This window comes from Salmo salar, chromosome 09 (genome assembly GCF_965601325.2).
Source record: "Salmo salar chromosome 09, fSalSal1, whole genome shotgun sequence".
Lineage (NCBI taxonomy): Eukaryota > Metazoa > Chordata > Actinopteri > Salmoniformes > Salmonidae > Salmo > Salmo salar.
The window spans coordinates 49,258,318-49,280,876 of record NC_138299.1 but is presented as its reverse complement, the minus strand read 5'-3'; the positions used below and the strand labels follow the sequence as shown (position 1 = coordinate 49,280,876).

Genomic DNA, 22,559 nt, shown 5'->3' with positions numbered 1-22,559 from the left:
ATAATACACATATCTAAACACACAGTGAATTCAGAAAGTATTCAGACCCCTGGACTTTTTCCACATTTTGATATGTTACAGGCTTAATCTAAAATTGATTAAAGTATTATTTTTCCTCATCAAACTACACACAGTACTCCATAATGACAAAATGAAAACATGTTTTCAGAAATTTTTGCAAATGTATTAAAGATGTAAAACAGAAATACCTTATTTACATAAGCATTCAGACCCTTTGCTATGAGAGCTCCGATTCATCCTGTTTCCATTGATCATACTTGAGATTATTCTACAACTTGGAGTCCACCTGTGGTAAATTCAATTGATTGGATATGATTTGGAAAGGCACACACCTGTCTATATAAGGTCCCTCAGTTGACAGTGCATGTCAGAGCAAAAACCAAGCCATGAGGTCGAAGGAATTGTCCGTAGTGCTCCGAGACAGGATTGCGTCAAGGCACAGATCTGGGGAAGGGTACCAAGACATTTCTTCAGCATAGAAGGTCCCCAAGAACACAGTGGCCTCCATCATTCTTAAATGGAAGAAGTTTGTAACCACCAAGACTTCCTAGAGCTGGCCGCCCGGCCAAACTGAGCAATTGAGGGAGAGGGGACCTCATGGAGGTCACCAAGAACCCAATGGTCACTCTGACAGAGCTCCAGAGTTCCTCTGTGGAGATGGGAGAATCTTCCAGAAAGACAACCATCTCTGCAGCACTCCACCAATCAGGCCTTTATGGTAAAGTGGCTTGACGGAAGCCACTCCTCAGTAAAAGGCACATGACAGCCCGCTTGGAGTTTGCCAAAAGGCACCGAAAGACTCTCAGACCATGAAAAACAAGATTCTCTGGTCTGAAAATTGAACTCTTTGGCCTGAATGCCAAGCGTCACATCTGGAGGAAACTTGGCACCATCCCTACAGTGAAGCATGGGGTGGCAGCATCATGTGATAAATGTGATATTTCAGTTTATTTTCTTGTATACATTTGCAAAAATGTCTAAAAACCTGTTTTTGCTTTGTCATTATGGAGTATTGTGCGTAGATTGATGAGGGAGAAAAACAATTTAATCCATTTTAGAATAAGGCTGTAACATAACAAAAATGTGGAAAAAGTCAAGGGGTCTGAATACACTGTATGTAGCTGGTTTTATTCAAACACTGTCTATATATATGGAAAGAACAAGGTTAAACATTAACACCAATCGATTGGTCAAAAGAACAGGACGACTCTCAGCCTACCAAGACAGTTTTTTTTGTCGTGGACAGCCCTAATGCATTTCATGATTAACCTCAGCTTGTAAACCAGCAGACTGGTGCAGGCAGGCAGTGAGCTGTTTGTGTTGTTGAGTTGCTGGGCAACAGAGTTGCTGGCCCACTTAGACAGAATGAGATTTAGCTAAAAAGACGCTAGCATTATCAGAAATGCTACAATTAGGTCCGATTTCAAGTTTTCATAACAAATCGGTATTTTTGGCCACCGATTTGCCGATTATTATTTATTTTTATATATATATATTTATTTTTATATACATACATACATACATACATACATACATATACACACACATACACATATATATATATATATACACACTTTCTTGCATTTTGCCAGCAGCTCTTCGCAATGCATTGCGCTGTTCATAGGCTGGTGTAACCGATGTGAAATGGCTAGCTACTTAGCGGGTGCGCGCTAATAGTGTTTCAAACGTCACTCGCTCTGAGACTTGGAGTAGTTGTTCCCCTTGCTCTACATGGGTAACGCTGCTTCGAGGGTGGCTGTTGTCGATGTGTTCCTGGTTTGAGCCCAGATAGGAGCGAGGAGAGGTAAGGAAGCTATACTGTTACACTGGCAGTACTAAAGTGCCTATAAGAACATCCAATAGTCAAAGGTATATGAAATACAAAACGTATAGAGAGAAATAGTCCTATAATAACTACAACCTAAAACTTCTTACCTGGGAATATTGAAGACTCATGTTAAAAGGAACCACCAGCTTTCATATGTTCTCATGTTCTAAGCAAGGAACTTAAACGTTAGCTTTTTTTACATGGCACATATTGCACTTTTACTTTCTTCTCCAACACTGTGTTTTTGCATTATATACACCAAATTGAACATGTTTCATTATTTATTTGAGGCTAAATTGATTTTATTGATGTATTATATTAAGTTCAAATAAGTGTTCATTCAGTATTGTTGTAATTGTCATTATTACAAATAAATAAATGTAAAAAAAAAAGTAAAAAAAGAAATCGGCCGATAAATCGGCATCGTTTTTTTATTGGTCCTCCAAAAATCGGTATCGGCAATGAAAAATCATAATCGGCCGACCTCTAGTTAATATGTAAAGTCAACAGACCTATGCCATGTGAACCCTACTCCACAGGAGAGCCATTTGAACCCTACTCCACAGGAGAGCCATTTGGACCCTACTCCACAGGAGAGCCATTTGGACCCTACTCCACAGGAGAGCCATTTGGACCCTACTCCACAGGAGAGCCATTTGGACCCTACTCCACAGGAGAGCCATTTGGACCCTACTCCACAGGAGAGCCATTTGGACCCTACTCCACAGGAGAGCCATTTGAACCCTACTCCACAGGAGAGCCATTTGAACCCTTCTCCTTGCCCAGAGCATCCAGCGTGCGCTCTGAATGCTCCGAGAGCGAAACCCTCGGAATTTACAAATGCCCAGAGCGCACTCTGGCACTCCAGATTAAATTTACGAATACACTCGTAGTATAAACCAGCGTTTAGCCTTGAAATCTTTGGTTGTTTAGTACATGGCCTCACATGTGAATCCTTAAAGATATGGGTGGGGCTAAAGCTTAAGAGGGTGTGAATGAGTGAATGATGCTGAATGGGTGTAGACAAAGAAGAGCTCTCCAGTAGGTACCAAAATATTCAAATGAGCATTTTCTCAAAAGTGAGGTTACAAGTGCATCAACTTTCAAAGCAGAATTTCATTCCCATTGTTCCTCAACTGTAGTGTATGATATAGCATTTTCTATCTGAGTCTCTACTTTTATCCAATGGAAAAAACACAATTTCAAATTTTGATACATAAGACCAAATCGAGCTTGTCGGTCACAAATATGCAGTTGTCACGCAACACAAAGCCACAGATGTCTCGAGTTTTGAGGAAGCGTGCAATTGGCATGCTGACTGCAGGAATGTCCCCCAGAGCGGTTGGCATAGAATTGCATGTTAATTTATTTACCATAACCCACCTCCAATGTCGTTTTAGATCATTTGGCAGTGCGTCCAACCGGCCTCACAATCTCAGACCACGTGTATGGCGTCGTGTGGGCGAGCAATTTGCTGATGTCAACATTGTGAACAGAGTGCCCCATGGTGGCGGTGGGGTTACGGTATTTGCAGGCATAAGCTACATAAAACAAACACAATTGTATTTCATTGATGGCAATTTGAACGCACAGAGATATCAATAAAAAGATGCTGAGGACCATTTTCGTGCCATTCAGCCATCACCAGACATGTCACCCGGTCAGCATGTTTGGGATGCTCTGGATCAACATGTACGACAGCTTGTTTTCCAGTTCCAGCCAATAACCAGCAAGTTGGCATGGCCATTGGAGAAGAGCGGGACAACATTCCACAATCAACAGCCTGATCAACTCCACACCAAGTGGATGTGCCGCACTGCGAGAGGCAAATGGTGGGCACACCTGATTAGTGGCAGTCGGTATCATTTAAGATGAGGACAATATATTTTTTTCATCATGTACATGGCCTTATTTCTATAACAGCATATTGGTTGACTGTCATTCTTTATTCCATTCACCCAGTTCAATGTAACAGTGAAAGGTTTAGGCTACTACATGATACTAAAATATTCCCTATACCCATCATGAGGTTGATACAAGCTAGACTATGAATGAAAGTTTACAACGTAGATGCACACAGGTCAAGTTAACATTTTGAGGTGACAGACAGTGACATTGACAGACAGTGACACATTCAATACCGCCTGGAACACTCTTGCCTGCATCTAGCTGATCTAGGGTGTAATCATTAGTCCAACAGTCGCAAACAAGAGTTTATTGGACAAACTCAGGTCTGTTTATTTCATTTCGTTCTGTTTCCTTCCTTTAAGAAACATCAACAGAATCGGCGGAATAAATACACCCCTGATCACGCGTAAAACACAGTTCACTTTCAGAGCAGCCACATTGTATTCTTTCTCACCTCTATTCACTCTCACCGTTTCCCTTCGCTTGTCAACTTCAATGCACATCAGCTGTATGTGACCAGGCGAAAAAACCTTTCCAAGCTAAACCATATCATATCCTCTACACACAGCCTACATCATTGTCACCCTATTAGCTAAAGTAACAACATAGTCAGCATAGCTAATAGAACTAACATGTTAGTAAACCTGCTACAATCATGCAGTAACGTTACAGTGTACAGTCAGTAAGCAGTTTAGCACTTACACTGGCGGGCCCCAGTGGCAATACATTTGTAAAACCAAAAGCTTACATTGACTTGGAAGAGTTCCAGTGTTGTGTTAGATAGTCATAGCCAGCTAGCTAACACAGCATCCCTCTGTTTGAGCAAGTGTTTGAATACGCTAAACTAGCTAGCTGCATTTCCTAGCTAAGTAAGTGACACTGAAAGTGAGGGGGGGAAAATTACACTCTATCCCTCTTGCTTCTCCTTCATTTTGGAAGAAATGAATTTGTTCAAAACTGTTAAGCTATTTTCTTTCTCTTTGAGTCAACTACTCACCACATTTTATGCACTGCAGTGCTAGCTAGCTGTAGCTTATGCTTTCAGTAGTAGATTCATTCTCTGATCCTTTGATTGGGTGGACAACATGACAGTTCATGCTGCAAGAGCGCTGATAGGTTGGTGAACATCCTCCGGAAGTTGTCATAATTACTGTGTAAGTCTATGGAAGGGGGTGAGAACCATGAGCCTCCAAGGTTTTGTATTGAAGTCAATATACTCAGAGGAGGACAGAAACTAGCTGTCCTCCAGCTACACCATAGTGCTACCCTACACGGTGCTGTTGAGGCTACTGTAGACTTTTAGTGCAAAACAAAAAGTGTTGAATCAATTATTTGGTGATGTGAATATATTTAGTATAGTTTTGTCTAAAAAGGATAACTTTTTAAATGTTTTTACAATTTTATTTTTATGAAATTCACTAAGGAGGAGCCTCCAATGCACCTGATACTGACTGGTTTTCTGATCTACGCGGCTACCTGTAACCAATATAACATATCTGTATTCCCAGTCATGTGAAATCCATAGATTAGGGACTAATTAATTTATTTCAATTGACTGATTGCCATACATAAACTGTAACTCGGTAAAATCTTAGACATCTAGTCATTTAGCAGACGCTCTTATCCAGAGCGACTGACAGTAGTGAATGTATTTTTTTCCTGTGCTGGCCCCCCGTGGGAATCGAACCCACAACCCTGGCATTGCAAACACCATGCTCTACCAACTGAGCTACAGGGAAGGCATTGTTGTATGTTGCGTAAATATTTGTGTTCTGTGTAGATGTATTTTACATTAAGGTTCGTGCTTATTTGAGTGTTGTTAAAAGAAACGACATTACTGACATAGCAAAAGCACCATCCAAATAATAGCCAACTAGCTAACGTTAGCTGTCAAAAGAAATGGCATTACATTCATGAAAGACGTAAGTTAACCGACTAAATCATAAACACGTCATGCTGATTAGATCAAGAACAACCAATGCATTAATAAACAACTAACTCACATTGACTTACTTTTTAGCGATGTGAATGTAATTCCTTTTTAGACTATTTTTCACTGTTATTTCTTCCCTCTTCCGAATTGTTATGCCAGGCGCACAGTGACCAAGCTAGAGAGCTATCTATGTCATGTGACGAAATCAGCTGATTTCGCTTGCAGTTCAAAGGTTAAAAGAGAGTTTCGCGCAAGATCGGCTATACCACGGGTGTATTCATTACGTCCATTCTGTTGCAAAACGTTGCGCCTGTTGCAAAACGTTCTGAATTTTTTTCCGATTTTTTTTGCCATTGTTGCAAATCATTTTTCAACAGAAACGAAAGTTTCTACCGGACAAATTCAGTTAGGTCCCTCCACGTTTCATTGCGTTTGCTCTGTTTGCTCTCCGTTTGCTTCTTTAAACGTTTAACGGTTTCCGTTGCAAGACGTAATGAACACACCCCAGAGATACTGGATATAATGACGAGATGCTTATGTCTCCGCCCTAACAATGGGATTCGTTGTCCACAGAGCGGGACAGGGGTCTCCCGCCTATTCCTCTCTTTCGATTGGTGGATACATCTCCGTATTTGAATACTGTCTTGAATATTCAATGAGGGGTGTTGACCGTCAACCGTCTGTGTTACGATACTGATGATCTGACGCCACATATGGTTTGTTTACTTTTCTACGGTTGTGGCTAGATGGAGTTGGTCCTAGAGCTCTATCTCGTGGTCACGTCGGGGGATAACAGTTGTTGACAACCTGACATCTCGATCATACCGACAGGGTCTAGTGCATTTAGGTACACCAGAAGTACATTAATTTCCAATGGGACGCTGCGTTTGCCTTGCAGAGGAAGTTGCAGTGAGTTCTGTGTGGTGCATAACGTACTAGCGGGTTACTAGCCCCCCTGCGCAAAGTAGTACGCAGCCTTATCTAGATATGTGTGCAACAAAAGTTCCAACATTCACCTTCTGCTACCATTTCTGTCAAGCAGTATACGCGTAGCATAAATTAGATAAATCCAACATATGCACCATACAGAACGCACTGAAACTACCCTTGCAACACAACGCTGCAAGGAAAACGCAGCGTTCCATTGGAAATGAATGTACTTCTGCTGTACCAAAAGGCAAAAGGCTCTGTTGGTCAAGGCGTCAAACTGTACGCTTGAAATGGTAGCAGAAGGTGAATGTTGAACTTTTGTGGTACGCATTTCCAGATGATGCTGCGTACTATTTTGAGCAATAACTCTTATCGGTGTGATCGAGGCGTAACCCTAACCCTTTTCATAATCTTAAACTCATTGTTCTAACCTGCTGCATTAGTTCTCTTAACCTGCTACGTTAATTCACCTAACCTGCTGCATTAGTTCTCCTAACCTGCTACGTTAATTCACCTAACCTGCTGCATTAATTCTCCTAACCTGCCACATTAATTCACCTAACCTGCTGCATTAGTTCTCCTAACCTGCCACATTAATTCACCTAACCTGCTGCATTAGTTCTCCTAACCTGCCACATTAATTCACCTAACCTGCTGCATTAGTTCTCCTAACCTGCCACATTAATTCACCCAACCTGCCACATTAATTCACCTGACCTACTGCATTAGGTGTCCTAACCTGCCACATTAATTCACCTAACCTACTGCATCAGTTCTCCTAAATGGCTACGTTAATTCTCCTAACCTGCCACGTTAATTCTCCTAACCTGCCATGTGAATTAACCTAACCTGTTATGTAAACAAACCACCACATCTGTATTCAATGGAGAGTGAGATACTTGCCTGAATATTGAATTTCAACAGGGACAACTCCGACATAAAGTGTTTTTTTCTCAGTTGCCAGGATATCACGTGCATCACACTTATTGTATATCAGTACAGTCTTACCAACCTAAGCATTACAAAACTTCTATGTGATCAAATAAGCCTCATGTATCAAAATAGTAATTAATTTGATCCTGACACTCTTTCATTGCCCCTTCATACAAAACTCCGCACATGTTTAAAGAGCACTGTTACTAAAAAGCAAGTTTTCGTTTTTTTTAAAAAACGACCTACGTGGCATCGATAAATCAGAAACATTTATTCTAGTGTCAACATGGACTAGAATGTGTAAATATGATAATTTTGGGTCATAAAGTCAGTCTTGTTCAAAACTGAGATTTGTGAGATGATAGGGAATACATTTACATGGAATGAAAGGTACCATAACCATTTTCCTTGGGTTTGGTTTATTTTAATCTTGCCCTCATGCTGGCAGCACAAGAGTAATCGTCAATTCGGAGATACACTGAACAAGACCAGATCATGAAGCCTGGTCTCATAAAGTACCACAGTAGCAGTCATAATACCCATAAAACCTAGCGGTCAAACAAGGAAATGGTTACAATCATTTTCCCACCATTCATTTTTTTCCCCTTAGGAGATTTTAGAAACACTTAAAATAAGGGTTGTGGTTAGTGTCTACGAAATGTTTACATATCATACTAAATGTGGGGTCTTAGGTTTTACATACAGAATAATACAAAATGCGCTGAGACCAGGTTGCTGGCCAGGATAAACTAAGCTGTAGCATTGTGTGGGCTATTTGTTTGTGAGAAAATGTCAGTGGGATAAAAACTGGTTTTATATTCAAACTTGGGCTAACCTAGACTTTTTCAATCCAAAATGATTAACTGGAATGAAATCAATAAACACAATAGCTAACAGACTGAGTTAATTTTTTTATTTAGGCCTACAGTTGAATAGGGCAGGACTACATGATTCAAACCTGCATACAGCAAGATCAGCTTTTTATTGTCCAATCATATGTTGCTTTCTCTGTGTCTGTTTATAGGAAACCCCCCTAGTCCTTAGCTGCAGTTTGACAGGGTTTTCATCCTCCCCAAGACCAGGAGTTTTTACAGGAGTTTTATTAAAACCATATGATAGGACTAGAAAAACTCTGGTCCCATCATAGCCCATTTTAAATCTTTTTACAACAGATTAATCACGTCATACCGTATAAGGTCCGGCGTTTTACCTAGTTAGGTGACCAGATCAGGAAAAACTACAAGTCCCAGAAGTGTTTTGTTGCCACACCACTCCGGGACCTGTGGTTTATCTCTAGTTTATCTAGGATGTTTACTACAGTAACGTGTGTCCAATTAAATGAGAGACGTTTAATGCCTATAGGCTACTTTGCCAGTATGAAACGATCAGTCAGAAAAAGTGAGGAATTTATTCAGCAATAATCATGGTATTGAAATAAGAAATAGGTTTCCAACTATTTTTAGAGTGCAAAGATACAACAAACAAAAAGATCTTCGCTCTTCTCACTAATGGAAAATGTTTGCATCTTATTATATTTACCTGTTTTTTTGTTATAAATATCATCATATCTCCCATTTACACAAAACAGTAGGCTATTTAAAAATAATAATAATAATGTTTAACCTTTATTAAACCAGGCAAGTCAGTTAAGAACAAATTCTTATTTACAATGACTGCCTACCCCAGCCAAACCCAGACGACGCTGGGCCAATTGTGCGCCGCCCGAAGCGACTCCCAATCACAGCCGGATGTGATGCAGCCTGGATTCCAACCACGTACTGCAGTGACACATCTTATACTTAGATGCAGTGTCTTAGACCACTGCGCCAGTCTATTGGCTGCTTGCGATGCTATTAGAAACTATACATACACACGGTCTAAAGTTAGCGGGAAACTAAGCACACACGTCAAGTTCAGTGTGTTTATAAAAATGACAATTTTGGCTTGAAAACTGGCGCAAACATGTTTTGGGGTATATTTTGTACGTATGCAACGTTTCAAAATGAGTCCCCGGGTCACAGGACTGCTGGAGAAGATAGAGGACATGGTGGAACAATTGCAAGTCCAATTAATTATGTAACAATTTACTGATTGAGTCAATGTTATCTATAAATCAATAATTCTGTTTTCTGAATAACAAGGAACTCCATATTACAACAGTTTCAAGCAGTTGCACAATTTTGTAGATAAAAAAAAGGTACAACCCCAAAAGGGTTCTTCGGCTGTCAAATCAAATTTTATTTGTCACATGCGCCAAATACAACAGATACAACAACCTTACAGTGAAATGCTTACTTACAAGCCCTTAACCAACAATGCAGTTAAAAAAAAAAAGGGTTAAATAAAAAAATAATTCAAGAGCAGCAGTAAAATAACAGTAGCGAGGCTATATACAGGTGGTACTGGTACAGAGTCAATGTGTGGGGGCACAGGTTACTTGAGGTAAAATATACATGTAGGTAGAGTTAAAGTGACTATGATTAGATAATAAACAGAGAGTAGCAGCAGCGTAAAAGAGGGGGAGGGGGGGGGGGCAATGCAAATAGTCTGGGTATCCATTTGATTAGCTGTTAATAGCTGTGGCTATGGCAGTGAGACCCAAACCATTGCTGGCAGAAGTACAGCTGCATTTTGGCAGTTTAAAATGGCAGTTTAAATGTTTTTTATTTTATATTGTCCATTTGTCACATCCCTAGTATAAAATTAATGTTTTTTTATACAGTCTCTTTTTGGACTTAGTTGTGGTCAATTTGCAGTGCACAAATTATTATAATTATGTTACAAAAATCGAGAAGGGTGTAGACCGCAATTAGGGGCGTTTTCTGATATCAGCATTTCTTGATATCAAGGTATACCCATTGATGCTTGCCATTGGTCCGTGGCCTTTTCTTTTGCATCAGGGACAACAGTTGTTGACAACTGTAGCATTGTAGCTAAGCCTTAGGTTTTCATAAACTTAACCTCATTCTCCTAACCTGCAACACTAACTCACATAACCTGACACATTAATTATCATAACCTGCTATGTAAACAAATCATCTGTGTCGGAGAAACCACCGTAACACGTGAACTGACCAATAGGAGTTTCCTGATGTCAAGGAACAACCACATCAAGAAACTCCCCGAATTGCAGTCTGCAATTACACTATATTCCAGAACACTGTATATTTCTCTCCGCCCTAACAATGGGAGTCATTGTCCACAAAGCCGCACTGCGTGCTGTCTAGCTCCCGCCTATCCGTTCTCTGGATTGGTGGATACATCTCATTATTGTAATTCTTTTTTGAATATTCGATGAAGGTTGTTTTTGACCAGATTCAACACTCACATTGACTTACATACAAAAACTCCTTGCTTGGGCTAAACGACAACAAAAAAACTGCACCTGCTGGAAGGTGAGCCTCTCTTCCTCTTCCTCTCTGATCTATACTGTAACAAAAATATGAACGCAACATGTAAAGTGTTGGTCCCATGTTTCGTGAGTTGAAATAAAAAATCCCAGAAATGTTCCATACGCACCAAAAGCTTATTTCTGTAAGGACAGACGCTGGAGACGAGACGCAAATACAGGGCGTGAACGTTTAATGCAACACGGACACGAACAGAATACAGACAGCGTCTGGACAGGGGAAGACAATAATGCTGACACGGGGATGAAACAGAGGAAACAGACAGATATAGGGAAGGCAATTAAACATGAAGGAGTCCAGGTGATTCCAATGAGCGCAGATGCGCGTAATGATGGTGACAGGTGTGCGTAAGGAAGGTCAGCCAATCGAGCTCCAGAGAGGGGAAGCGGGAGCAGGCGAGACAACTGCTCTCAAATGTTGTGCACAAATTTGTTTACATCCTTGTTAGTGAGAATTTTATCCTTTGTCAAGATAATCCATCCATCTGACAGGTGTGGCATATCAAGAAGCTGATTAAACAGCATGATCATTACCCAGGTGCACCTTGTGCTGGAGACAATAAAAGGCCATTTTAAAATGTGCAGTTTTGTCACACAACACAATGCCACAAATGTCTCAAGTTTGAGGGAGCGTGCAATGGCATGCTGACTAGAGGAATGTCCACCTGAGCTGTTGCCAGAGATTTTAATATTAATTTCTCGACCATAATCCATCTCCAATGTCGTTTTAGAGAATTTGGAAGTGCGGGGGGACAATAAAATTAGTATTTCCGTCTGCTATAAAGCCCCTTTTGTGGAGAAAAACTCATTCTGATTGGCTGGGCCTGGCTCCCAAGTGGGTGGGCCTATACCCACCCATGGCTGTGTCCTGCCCAGTCATGTGAAATCCATAGATAATGAATTTATTTCAATTGACTGATTATCTTATATGAACTGTTAACACAGCAAAATCTTTGAAATTGTTGCATTTATATTTTTGTTCGGTATAGTTGCCTACCCCTAGCTGTTCTCTATCTATCTAGCCACAACCAAATTGCATGGCGAGAGAATGACGATATTTGCTATCCGTAGCAAAATGCAAATATTATTTTGTTATGTATTTGTTTTATTATGAACAATAGAGCAAATACAAAATCATAAATATACAAACAAGAGTACATAAACCTAACAGACAGGGGGGTATTACATATCCAGATACATTTTCAATTTGTCAAAAGGTTTTAGGGTATGTAAATGCTTTTGTGTTTTTACTCAAAATAATATTTCAATTCTATCTTAAACAATGTGAAGAGGGGATTGTTCTCCGCCCACTTCATTTTATGGATAAAGAATCTTCCATGAAAAATAAACAAATTAACAATGAAAGTTAAATCAGGGTCCATATAATTTGGATCAAAATTAAACATAATATCAGTCTTTCAAATTAACATTAATAATAGTTTATTTAAAAATAAAATCTAACTCACTCCAAAATCTTCTGACATAAGAACAGTCCCCAAAAAATCTAATCAAATCACATTTTATTGGTCACATACACATATTTAGCAAATGCTATTGCGTGTGTAGCGAAATGCTTCAGTCTCTGGGTCACAACCACAAAATACACATTTGTTAGCTATTTTGAATCTGTGTACAATAAAGGTCTTTAGAGGATAGATTCTATGAATGAGTTTGTATGATTCTTCTTTCACCTTATTAGATATACAATACTTGCCAGACAACAACAAGATTTTGTTCCAGTTCACTTGTCCTAGGGCCGCATCATTGACGTCACCAGACCCGGGCTTTCGGGCTTCTTCCCGGCCTCATGTTTGGAGGATTCATTGCAGTGTGTAATGCAGTGTAGCCTAGCAATGAATCCTCCAAACATGAGGCCCACACAAGCCAGAGGAAGTAGTCCTTGCTAAACATTACCTCTCAAAAAAACAAAAGATGACACTTCCTGACATGCCCTCTGTGTATAAATTGTTAGTCCCTCAGATGTTCCCATCACTGAAGGGAATCATACAGGCCTCGCTGACCATCCCAGTTAGCAGCTGTGAGAGATCTTTCAGTGCATTAATACGTCTACATACCTGGTTTAGGAGCCCAATGACCCGACATAGAATGCATCATGACAATTGACAAAGATACTAACACGCTCGGGAAAGAGTGAATAATTAATTAAAGAACAAAGAAAACTTGAGTTACTCTTTGCCAAATAATTTGTTCTAATACCAGATTTGAATTGACGCGACTCGACATTATGAACACTAAAGCTGCTTCTTTCTCCAATAGAAATTCCGGATCATACTCGTAGGCGACGTCATGGCAACGTCGGCTAGCTAATGCGTAGAATCACGTCATCGCGTCGAACCAACGTCTCGCGTCGAACTGCGCATGTGCAGGCCGCCAAAAATCAACGGCACGCCTTCGATTATAAAGCCGTTTTTCTTTGTTGTCGAAAATCAAAACGTGTTAGTTTGTAATTCTCACGAATCTTGGAGCGATACCAAATTCAACTACTTTAAGACATTGGCTCGAATTTTGTTTGTGCCTTCAGGTTTCGAGGAAAGGAACAAACTAAGAAATAATTGTTAACTTCTCAAACCAAAGGCCCGGAAACTCTGTGCGTAAATGTTACATTCTGGCGCATACCGCTTTTTACTAGCTAGCTGACGGATGTTTTCAGACATATTTTTCAAAAGATATGGGAAGTCTTTTTTTTGTCTTGAATTTCATTCAAACGTAATGGAGGCCAAGGGATTTGCAGTAGTTCACCACCAGTAAAGGTACAGCGTTAACTAGCCTTTCAGGTTAGTACAACTAACTAGTTAGCGCAGCTGCAAACCGTAGTAGCCTAACCTAGCTTGTTAGCTAGCGAAAGAACATGTGACTAGGTAGATAGCAAATGTTCGCTGGATCTCCAAATACGATCTAGGCGTTTGCAGCCACTTAGCTAACTTATATTGGGCAAATGATAATAGCTAGTTATCAAGTTAGCTTGCTCACATCAGTTTTATGGTCCATGTTTTAATTGATGCAAAATGGACGTTAAGCAAGAGGAAAATGAGCGGGAGCTATCCCAAACAATAATTTGGTCTGATTCGATTAATGCCTGGATAGATTACCCAAGTTCTCTATTGTCAAAAAACACAGAAACAGGTTCCCATGTGGGTTTACTGAAAGAGCGTACATGTGTACCTACCGTAAGTCCCCAAACAACAAGTCGAGGGCAGATTTTACGTATTTTTCCTGAAATGACCGGAGCAAGTGATGGGGAGAACAGGGGTGTCAAAATTGTTTATTTCTGCAAAGACCAAGATACCATCAGCACATCTGAAAGGCATTCGATCAAAGAGGAGTCAGGACATGTATCAACCCTCAGTGATTCTTTTGAAGCTCAAATCAACCCAAAGTCACAGGGTTTTAGCCGAAAACAGACCCGGACCAATAATGAATTGCCTGTAGACAATGTTAATATCCAAGGCCATAGTACTGCCATTACTTCTGTGCTGACCTCACCTGCTATAGAAAGTGGCTATAATTTATCTGTATCTAATATTATTCCAGAATATTGTGAGCCATTGAACTTTCCCTCAGATGAAGAAGAAGACTACAATACCAATTTAAGACGAAGATTGCAATGCCAAAAAACGGTTGAGGATAAATATCTATGGCAGTGCCGTGGCTGTTACTCAAAACCTAACCCCAAAAGATTTGGGAAATATTTGAAAGATCCATATGCTAAGTGCAAGGAAATAGGAATAGATTTCCATGTTAGATCTGGAGCGAGACAGAAACTTGATTTGCATTTACTGACAATTGGTGTAATGATCGAAGTGTCTGAATATGTTAAAAACATTAATAGATCTAACAAGCATGTTATCTTTGATATTCTAGATTACAACTTTGATCTTGGTGTGCAAAATGAAGTACGAGGTTACTTTTCAAACAAGATAGAAAGAAAATTAAATGACATGCTGAAGATGTATACCAAGAGGAGAAATCCTGAGTGGTTAAAAGAAGTGTTTGAACTTCCTGATTCAAAGACAATGAACGCATGGGGAAAATCTCGGTTTGCACGGTCCAATTTGAATAACAGCGTGTCAGAAAATCCTACACCTTTTGACATCTGCATAAAGGAGAAGCCTGTTGTGGACCTGATAGCTCCTCTGCATGTGACGACTGAGAACCTCTCTACTCAGACAGATGTAACACGATGTGCTGAGACAGCAATCCTTGACCCTGAAAATGGACCTAATGATATCTGCACAAGGGATAAGTCAGATCTGGGCGTCATCCATCATGTCAAGACGGAGACTGTCAGCACTCAGACAGACATGACAATGGACCAATCCTTCATGATGCCCACAGTAGAAGAAGCATTGAGTGAACTCTACCCAATCTGTAAGGAAAAAGGACTTGACCTTGATGTGAAATCAACATTTGGGAAAAAGGAGAAACTTGACTTGCGTCTATTGACCAGAGAGGTAATGATTGAATTGGCTGATTTTACCTCACAAATGTGTGGAAATTGGAAGCAGATGGTCTGTGATGTTGTTGAGCATAATTTTGATCTGGATTTAAAAAGTGGGAAAACTGACCTGGCTGAAGATATCATTAATAGGTTAAGAGCAGCTTTGCAGCCCAATGTAAATTTAAAATTACATGATCACCGACTGAGATGTGAATTAGAAAAGGAATACTTTTTCTTGAAGAATTCGTGCAAACTCAAGAATGATACAGAGATGTCCAGTAACCAGGTAACTACAGCATCATTTGAGCCGAATGATCAAATGAAAGAAGTGTCGAAAAGGAGGAGATTGGATTTAATGAAAAAGGAAAAAGAAATGGACACGTGCGTAGCCAGGGAGACGGAGGGAGTCCGTTTCGAAGTCAGACCAGTAGAATCTCATTGTGTCAAGAAGGAGAGAATCTCTGATGAGACTGACCTTGCACTTTGTATTGATGAAACAAAGCAAATTGTTGTTACCAACTTGGACCAATCAAATGTGACGTCTAACACCAAAAAAGTTGTCAACGCGTGCTACACACGCTGTGAGGAAATAGGTCTGGACCTTGATGTTGCATTCAAACCCTCTAAAAAGAAACTGGAATTTCAGTTACTGACAAACGGTGTAGTATTTGAGGTGTATAAATATGCTAAAATAAAACCCTATCCCCTAAAAGCAGAAGGATGGGGGCATATTCTCTATGCTATTCTAGAATACAATTTTGACCTTAGTTTGCAAAATCAGAGACGAAGTCAATTTCAATTTTGGATTTATCGTAAAGTGAAAAGAATGGTTAAAAAACACAGACTTCAACTCACAAGAAGGGACAAACTCTCAAAAGAATTGTTCGTAATACCAAATGTGATTCAAACCAAAGCAAAAAAAACAGTGCTTTAAGATTATTTCCCCGGAAAAATGTATGGAACAAGATGAACAAAAACGAGTTTATCTTCATCATGTTAGACACTATCGCCATGGAGACGATTTGAAACAATCTCCACTGATGAAGCAGCAATGCTTGGCCAGGATAAAATGGACCAGACCTTCACTCTGAGATCAAAGTGGTTTATTTCTGTGAAGACCAAGATACCGTCAGAACATCTGAAGAGCACTTGATCATGGCATGGATCAACACCCAGTAATATTCGGGAAAAAAATGTATTCAGCCTCCCACAAGTCACCACTACCGACTGCAGAAAGGAGTTCTTTTGAAAGTCAAATCAACCCAACTTCACAGATGTTTTTTAAAATATTTTTATTTCACCTTTATTTAACCAGGTAGGCAAGTTGAACAAGTTACGTTATGTAACAAGTTATGTAACCAGAAGGTCACTACAGCTTCACTTGAGCCAAAGACTGAAAGGAGTAACAGAAAAGAGGAGATTTAATGAGGAAAAATAAATAAGTTGATATGTTTTATAGCCACGAAGACCAATGACATGTAATGCTATGAAGTCAGACAAGTAGAACCTCATTGTGACGAGACAGAGAGCATCTCTGATGTTTCATCCCAGTAGAACCTCATTGTGACGAGACAGAGAGCATCTCTGTTGTTTCATCCCAGTAGAACCTCATTGTGACGAGACAGAGAGCATCTCTGTTGTTTCATCCCAGTAGAACCTCATTGTGATGAGTCACAGAGCATCTCTGGTGTCAGAGGAAGGTCTTAAAAATTGTCAGACTGTTCTGTCTGCTACCGCACAGCAAGCGGTACCGGAGCGCCAAGTCTGGGACCAAAAGGCTCCTTAACAGCTTCTACCCCCAAGTGATAAGACTGTTAAACAGTTAATCAAATGGCTACCCGGACTATTTGCATTGCCCCCCTTTTTTATGCTGTTGCTACTCGCTGTTTATAATCTATGCGTAGTCAGTTTACCCCTACCTACATGTACATATTACCTCAATTTACACGACTAACCTGTACACCCGCACATTGATTCTGCACCGGTACCCCTTGTATATAGTCTCCTTAATGGTATTTTATTGTATTACTTTTTTATCTTGCTTTAGTTATGTTTTTTAAATAGCAAATATTTTCTTAATTAATAAAAAAAATCTGCATTGTTAGTTAAGAGCTTGTCAGAAAGCATTTCGCAGTAAGGTCTACACCTGTTGTATTCGGCGCGTGTGACAAATAAAATTGTATTTGATTTAACTTAATCTCCTCTCGGCCAGGAAATAGAATGGAGAAAAATATTACCGTGACCAGGAAAAGGAGTCTGATGCAGATAGATTAAAGTCATTGTAATATGTTAGGTTGATTCTTGCCAAACTTTTTAAATATTTTGTAGTCGAGACTGGTTCTGATAAGAAATTCAAACAAATCCCAGAATTACAGATCAGATATCCTAGGGTTTGTGGGTATTAGAAAATATGCAAAACGTCAAGTGCTGTCAGTGTTGCATTTGTAACCTTTGACATGTTCAAGAAAACTCGCTCTTTGGAATGCCTCTGGACAATGGACAGTGAAAAAGACTTGTGTTGAAATCAGGGCAGAGAGAACAGGGTTGTAGTCAAAAAGAAGAAGGGCTGTTGAGCAGGTGTGGTAGAGAGAAACACTAAAGCAGTGGAGCTAAAGTCTGGACAGGATGTAGTCTAACGGTGGAAAAAATTACACAAACTGGTTGATGCACACATTACAATGACAACAGTTGCAACAAGCTTACTCTGAATTGACCCAAAGACCATACTTAGAATGGTTCCTAATGGAAGACTAATTTCCTGTCTCCCTGAAGTCAATAGACTCACATTCTATACCTCACAGAGTCAACAAGCCTACCAGAGATTCAACTCCATTGTATTCATTAGGAATACTGTAGCAAAACGTGCAAATGGTGTACCAATTAACCTAGTCTTTTTAGTATTCAGTGAAATAATGGGAAATGTATGTATGTATATATGTATATGTGTTTGACTTATTTGGATTAAGGGTTTAGACTTTGATTTGTGGATTGTGTAGATTCCCTTGGCCTCCTGTTAACACTTGATGCCTGGTCTTGCTGTAAAGAGACTGAATACAGCATGATTATTGCTACACTTCATTTGTTTTCAGCGTTGAACGACGTTTCAATTGACAAGCCAAACTCCACTACCTTTACAAGCCTCAATAGAAGAACCTCTGATCTTCTTTGTTAGATATAAGAAGGTAAACAAGGATATATATATTTTTTTAAATAAGACTTGCGTTGGTGAAAGAACCTACTATGATGGAGCATGTTTTTCTTTTAGAAAATATATTTGGAACTTTTCCGGGGTTTTTTCTAGCGAGATTAAGAGACCGTACATCAAGACTTGCTTTACTGAAACCAGTACTTCCTGTTTTGAACATGAAGTTATTCTACCATCAACTGTGAAGTGGAAGTGTTTTGTTTGTTTTGAAGAGGACACTTTCACTAACGTTCTTAGCTGTTTCTCGGGACACCTGTGAGCCTCGGATAAAAAGGTATGCAAGTAAATGTGTGACTGAAATTCACAATCTAGTTTTTCTATTGATATTTCATATTTGTACAAATTTCGGTGAATTATGTTCAAATTTTAATAATTGCGTTTATTTGAACACTTAAATGAATGTAACCTAGCTGTTATTGTTTGGTCTGATAACCTTAAACATGTGTGTATTCACAGGTGATGTGTGTTTGCAGTCTTATCCCTTTTCTACTGTTTCAACTCTTCACAAATGAAAACATCTAATCGCCAAAGGTTGACGCCAATAAAGTCTCTCTGCTGGTGACGACGAGGTGGCCTCTACTAGTGAAGACGAGGTGGCCTCTCTACTAGTGAAGACGAGGTGGACTCTCTACTAGTGATGACGAGGTGGACTCTACTAGTGATGACGAGGTGGACTCTCTACTAGTGATGACGAGGTGGCCTCTCTACTAGTGAAGACGAGGTGGCCTCTCTACTAGTGATGACGAGGTGGACTCTCTACTAGTGATGACGAGGTGGACTCTACTAGTGATGACGAGGTGGACTCTCTACTAGTGATGACGAGGTGGACTCTCTACTAGTGATGACGAGGTCGGCCTCTCTACTAGTGATGACGAGGTCGGACTCTCTACTGGTGATGACGAGGTGGACTCTCTACTGGTGAAGACGAGGTGGCCTCTCTACTAGTGATGACGAGGTGGACTCTCTGCTGGTGAAGACGAGGTGGACTCTCTGCTGGTGAAGACGAGGTGGCCTCTCTACTAGTGATGACGAGGTGGACTCTCTGCTGGTGAAGACGAGGTGGCCTCTCTACTAGTGACGACGAGGTGGCCTCTCTGCTGGTGACGACGAGGTGGCCTCTCTGCTGGTGACGACGAGGTGGCCTCTCTGCTGGTGACGACGAGGTGGCCTCTCTGCTGGTGACGACGAGGTGGCCTCTCTGCTGGTGACGACGAGGTGGACTCTCTACTGGTGAGTTCCTGACATTTTGTGGGTGGAGGTTTTTCATGTTCACTGTAGACTTCTATCAACATGGACCGACTAGGGAGAATAACTGCATCTACACAACTGTCTTCCTTAACTAGCTGCTTTTAGCAACGCTAGAATTTTATGTGCACGCTAGCATTGCTGGGAATTATTTAGCAAAAAACCTGAATAGTCCGCCGGAATTCCACAAGTTAAATAAAATTAAGTTTCAATTTATTCTGTCGATTGTCTGTAGTCTTGGTCCTTATGCAAGGGGGGATGGGGGGGGGGGGAATTTAACGTAGAATTAAACCGAATTTTCAAACGTGGGTTTGAATTTTATTTAGCTTCCGGCGGACTATTACGTTTTTTTTGCAAACTAATTCCTAAATACTTACTAAAATCAGCTACTGTAAAACATTTTCATGAGGCACTTATTTTTTGTCCTTCTCTAAATGTAACCTTTATTTTACCAGGGCGGGTCAATTAAGAACAAATGATTGTGTACAATGACGGACTGGTAAGAGGTAGAAGGCCTCCAGTGGGACAGGAAGTGGTTGATTTTAAATCAGTTTTCCTTTTGATATTGTTTATTTTAACACAGATTTAGCAGATTTTCAGGCTAACTACCAAGCCAGACACAGAACTATTAATAGTAATAATAATACAAATGTATTTATAAATACATTTCCCATGCTCAATAAGCATGTTATTTGTCTTTCCATTTGTGTCTCAACTTAAGATACCATATAGTTGGGCTGAATGGTTCTGTCTTCATCCAGGTGTCTAACAGTACCTGAAAGGAATCACAATCCTCAAACACATCAAAACACTTCTCGGGCAGACTTGAAAATCCAGGCTAGCATTCACTTGTCATAAAGAAGACCTTGTTGTCATAGAGATGGCCTTGTTGTCATAGAGATGGCCTTGTTGTCATAGAGATGGCCTTGTTGTCATAGAGATGGCCTTGTTGTCAGGATTTCCATACAAGGTTTTTTCACTCATTGTGAATTTGTACCAAAACAATTAATTCCTTTATATCCTTCAGGTGACAAATTAAATCATTATTTTAATCACAAGTGTCTTTTTTGTTGTTTTGTTACCTCCAGAAACTTGATTGCCACTGTGGATGTATAATTTGTCTCCTCATTTTATTGACAGATCCTCTATTTCCATACAAGATGGACATGAAGTCTGTCTCCATCTTCAACCTGTGGATTTGCTCTGAGGATGTTGGACACCACCGTTGCACCTTCAGCCACACTAATTTCCTGTCAGACTGGTTGTCTTTGAACTCCATGCCATGGACTGACTAATCTGAACATTTACTACAACAGGAATACAAATGTTCATCAGACTCACCACACACGGTGGACAGACTACTCTCTAACTGGTTGTGAGGTTACAGGAAATAGACTGATCTGTTATGAGGGACTGCCAGGTTGTGTAACAGAATAATACAGCCAGCTCATCTTCATTTCTCTTCTGTTAGGCCTTCTGACATGTTGGTCTCTGTTGTTGGAACTGTCAGTCTTTGTTCTGGGCTTCAGTTTTCATCATGGTGGATGCAGAATTGTAATCCTGATTAGATTATGGTTATAAAGACTTCAGGATGTAGCCAGTACATTGAAGTCCACTCTCTAGATAATATAAAAGTCCTGGGAGAGGGACCGTGCTTCCAGGAGAAGGATAACAGGACCTTGTCCAGAGACAACCCCCAGCCCTTAACCTCCAAGGGACTTGTGTACAGGGAGTTTAATACAGAGAATGTAATACAATATTTGATACGATCAGGGAATTTGACATACAGTATGGATTACGTTTTGAAAATTCAATGATCATTACATTTATTTTTTTGTCATTTTTTCCCCCCACATTTTATTGCACTGTAAGTGTTTGGCAGTTCTCATGGAAACGTGGAATTTTTTAACGTGTCTTAAGAGTGGAAACCCTAGAAATGTACCCTCTGATAGGCTAGATCGAATAATTTCAGATCTGTGAACATTTCGTCTTTCAGAGGGCATGTTTTACCTGATTATACCACAGTCTTTGAGTTTTACATGAATTCTAGTCTTATCAACAAAAAAACACCACATCCGGAATGGGCGCCAGATTTGTTTTGGGAAAAACGTTTTAATTTTGTAAAATAAAAAATCCTGTAATTCTACACATTTTGCCATGTTTTTATGACGTGTTCAAAGTCTGATTTGTATTGTATTCTTTGGGTTGGGGGGCCCCCTGGAGGTCAGGCAAGCGCCCTGCATGTCCGGTCAGTAATCCTGCTCCACTCCTGTGTCGGGTTCACAAACTTTTTCTGCAAACAATTCCAAATTGACACTAGAAAATGGAGGGGACCCTACTTGGAGAAATTATAATCCCAAATTAACACTTCAGATTCACAGCTTTAGGTACCTCAGGCTGTCCCAACAACAATAATGATATGAAAAAGCGCATTCCAATAGTGTAAAAAAGCATTAAGGTCCCGATTCAATCAGATCCGCACGTCGTCGGAGCTGTCAAATCCACAAGTGCTGCACGGAGTTGCATTAGCGTATATGCACCTAAATATTTTTGCTCTGCGACCTGGAATTTTAATTTTACGAGAAGAAGAAAAAAAAATCGCCCAGATAATTGTTGCAATGGTTCCTTCACTACGGAAGCCCCTAAATGTGGGGGACACACTGAGCACAGGTTCATGACCGTCATACT

The 22,559-nt window shown here is 40.1% G+C and overlaps 1 protein-coding gene and 1 long non-coding RNA gene across 4 annotated transcripts in view; one reads left to right on the top strand and one right to left on the bottom strand.

Annotated features, from left to right (window-relative positions):
• Positions 1 to 5,903, bottom strand: part of zfyve26 (zinc finger, FYVE domain containing 26) — a 183,896-nt gene extending 177,993 nt beyond the window's left edge. Inside the window, exon 1 of the mRNA XM_082955500.1 lies at positions 5,771 to 5,903. The gene's annotated coding sequence lies outside the window, so the exon portion shown is untranslated. The remainder of the gene's footprint in view (positions 1 to 5,770) is intronic.
• Positions 5,904 to 13,335: 7,432 nt separating this feature from the next.
• LOC106611477 (uncharacterized) lies at positions 13,336 to 22,017 on the top strand. Of its 3 annotated transcripts, none has more exons than XR_014378766.1 (4): positions 13,336 to 18,900; positions 19,083 to 19,399; positions 19,450 to 19,856; positions 21,012 to 22,017. It is a non-coding gene; the product is annotated as an uncharacterized LOC106611477 (long non-coding RNA). The 3 variants fall into 3 exon arrangements; XR_014378767.1 differs by having other exon boundaries at positions 19,083 to 19,475; positions 19,530 to 19,856; XR_014378765.1 differs by having other exon boundaries at positions 19,083 to 19,856.
• Positions 22,018 to 22,559: the final 542 nt, after the last annotated feature.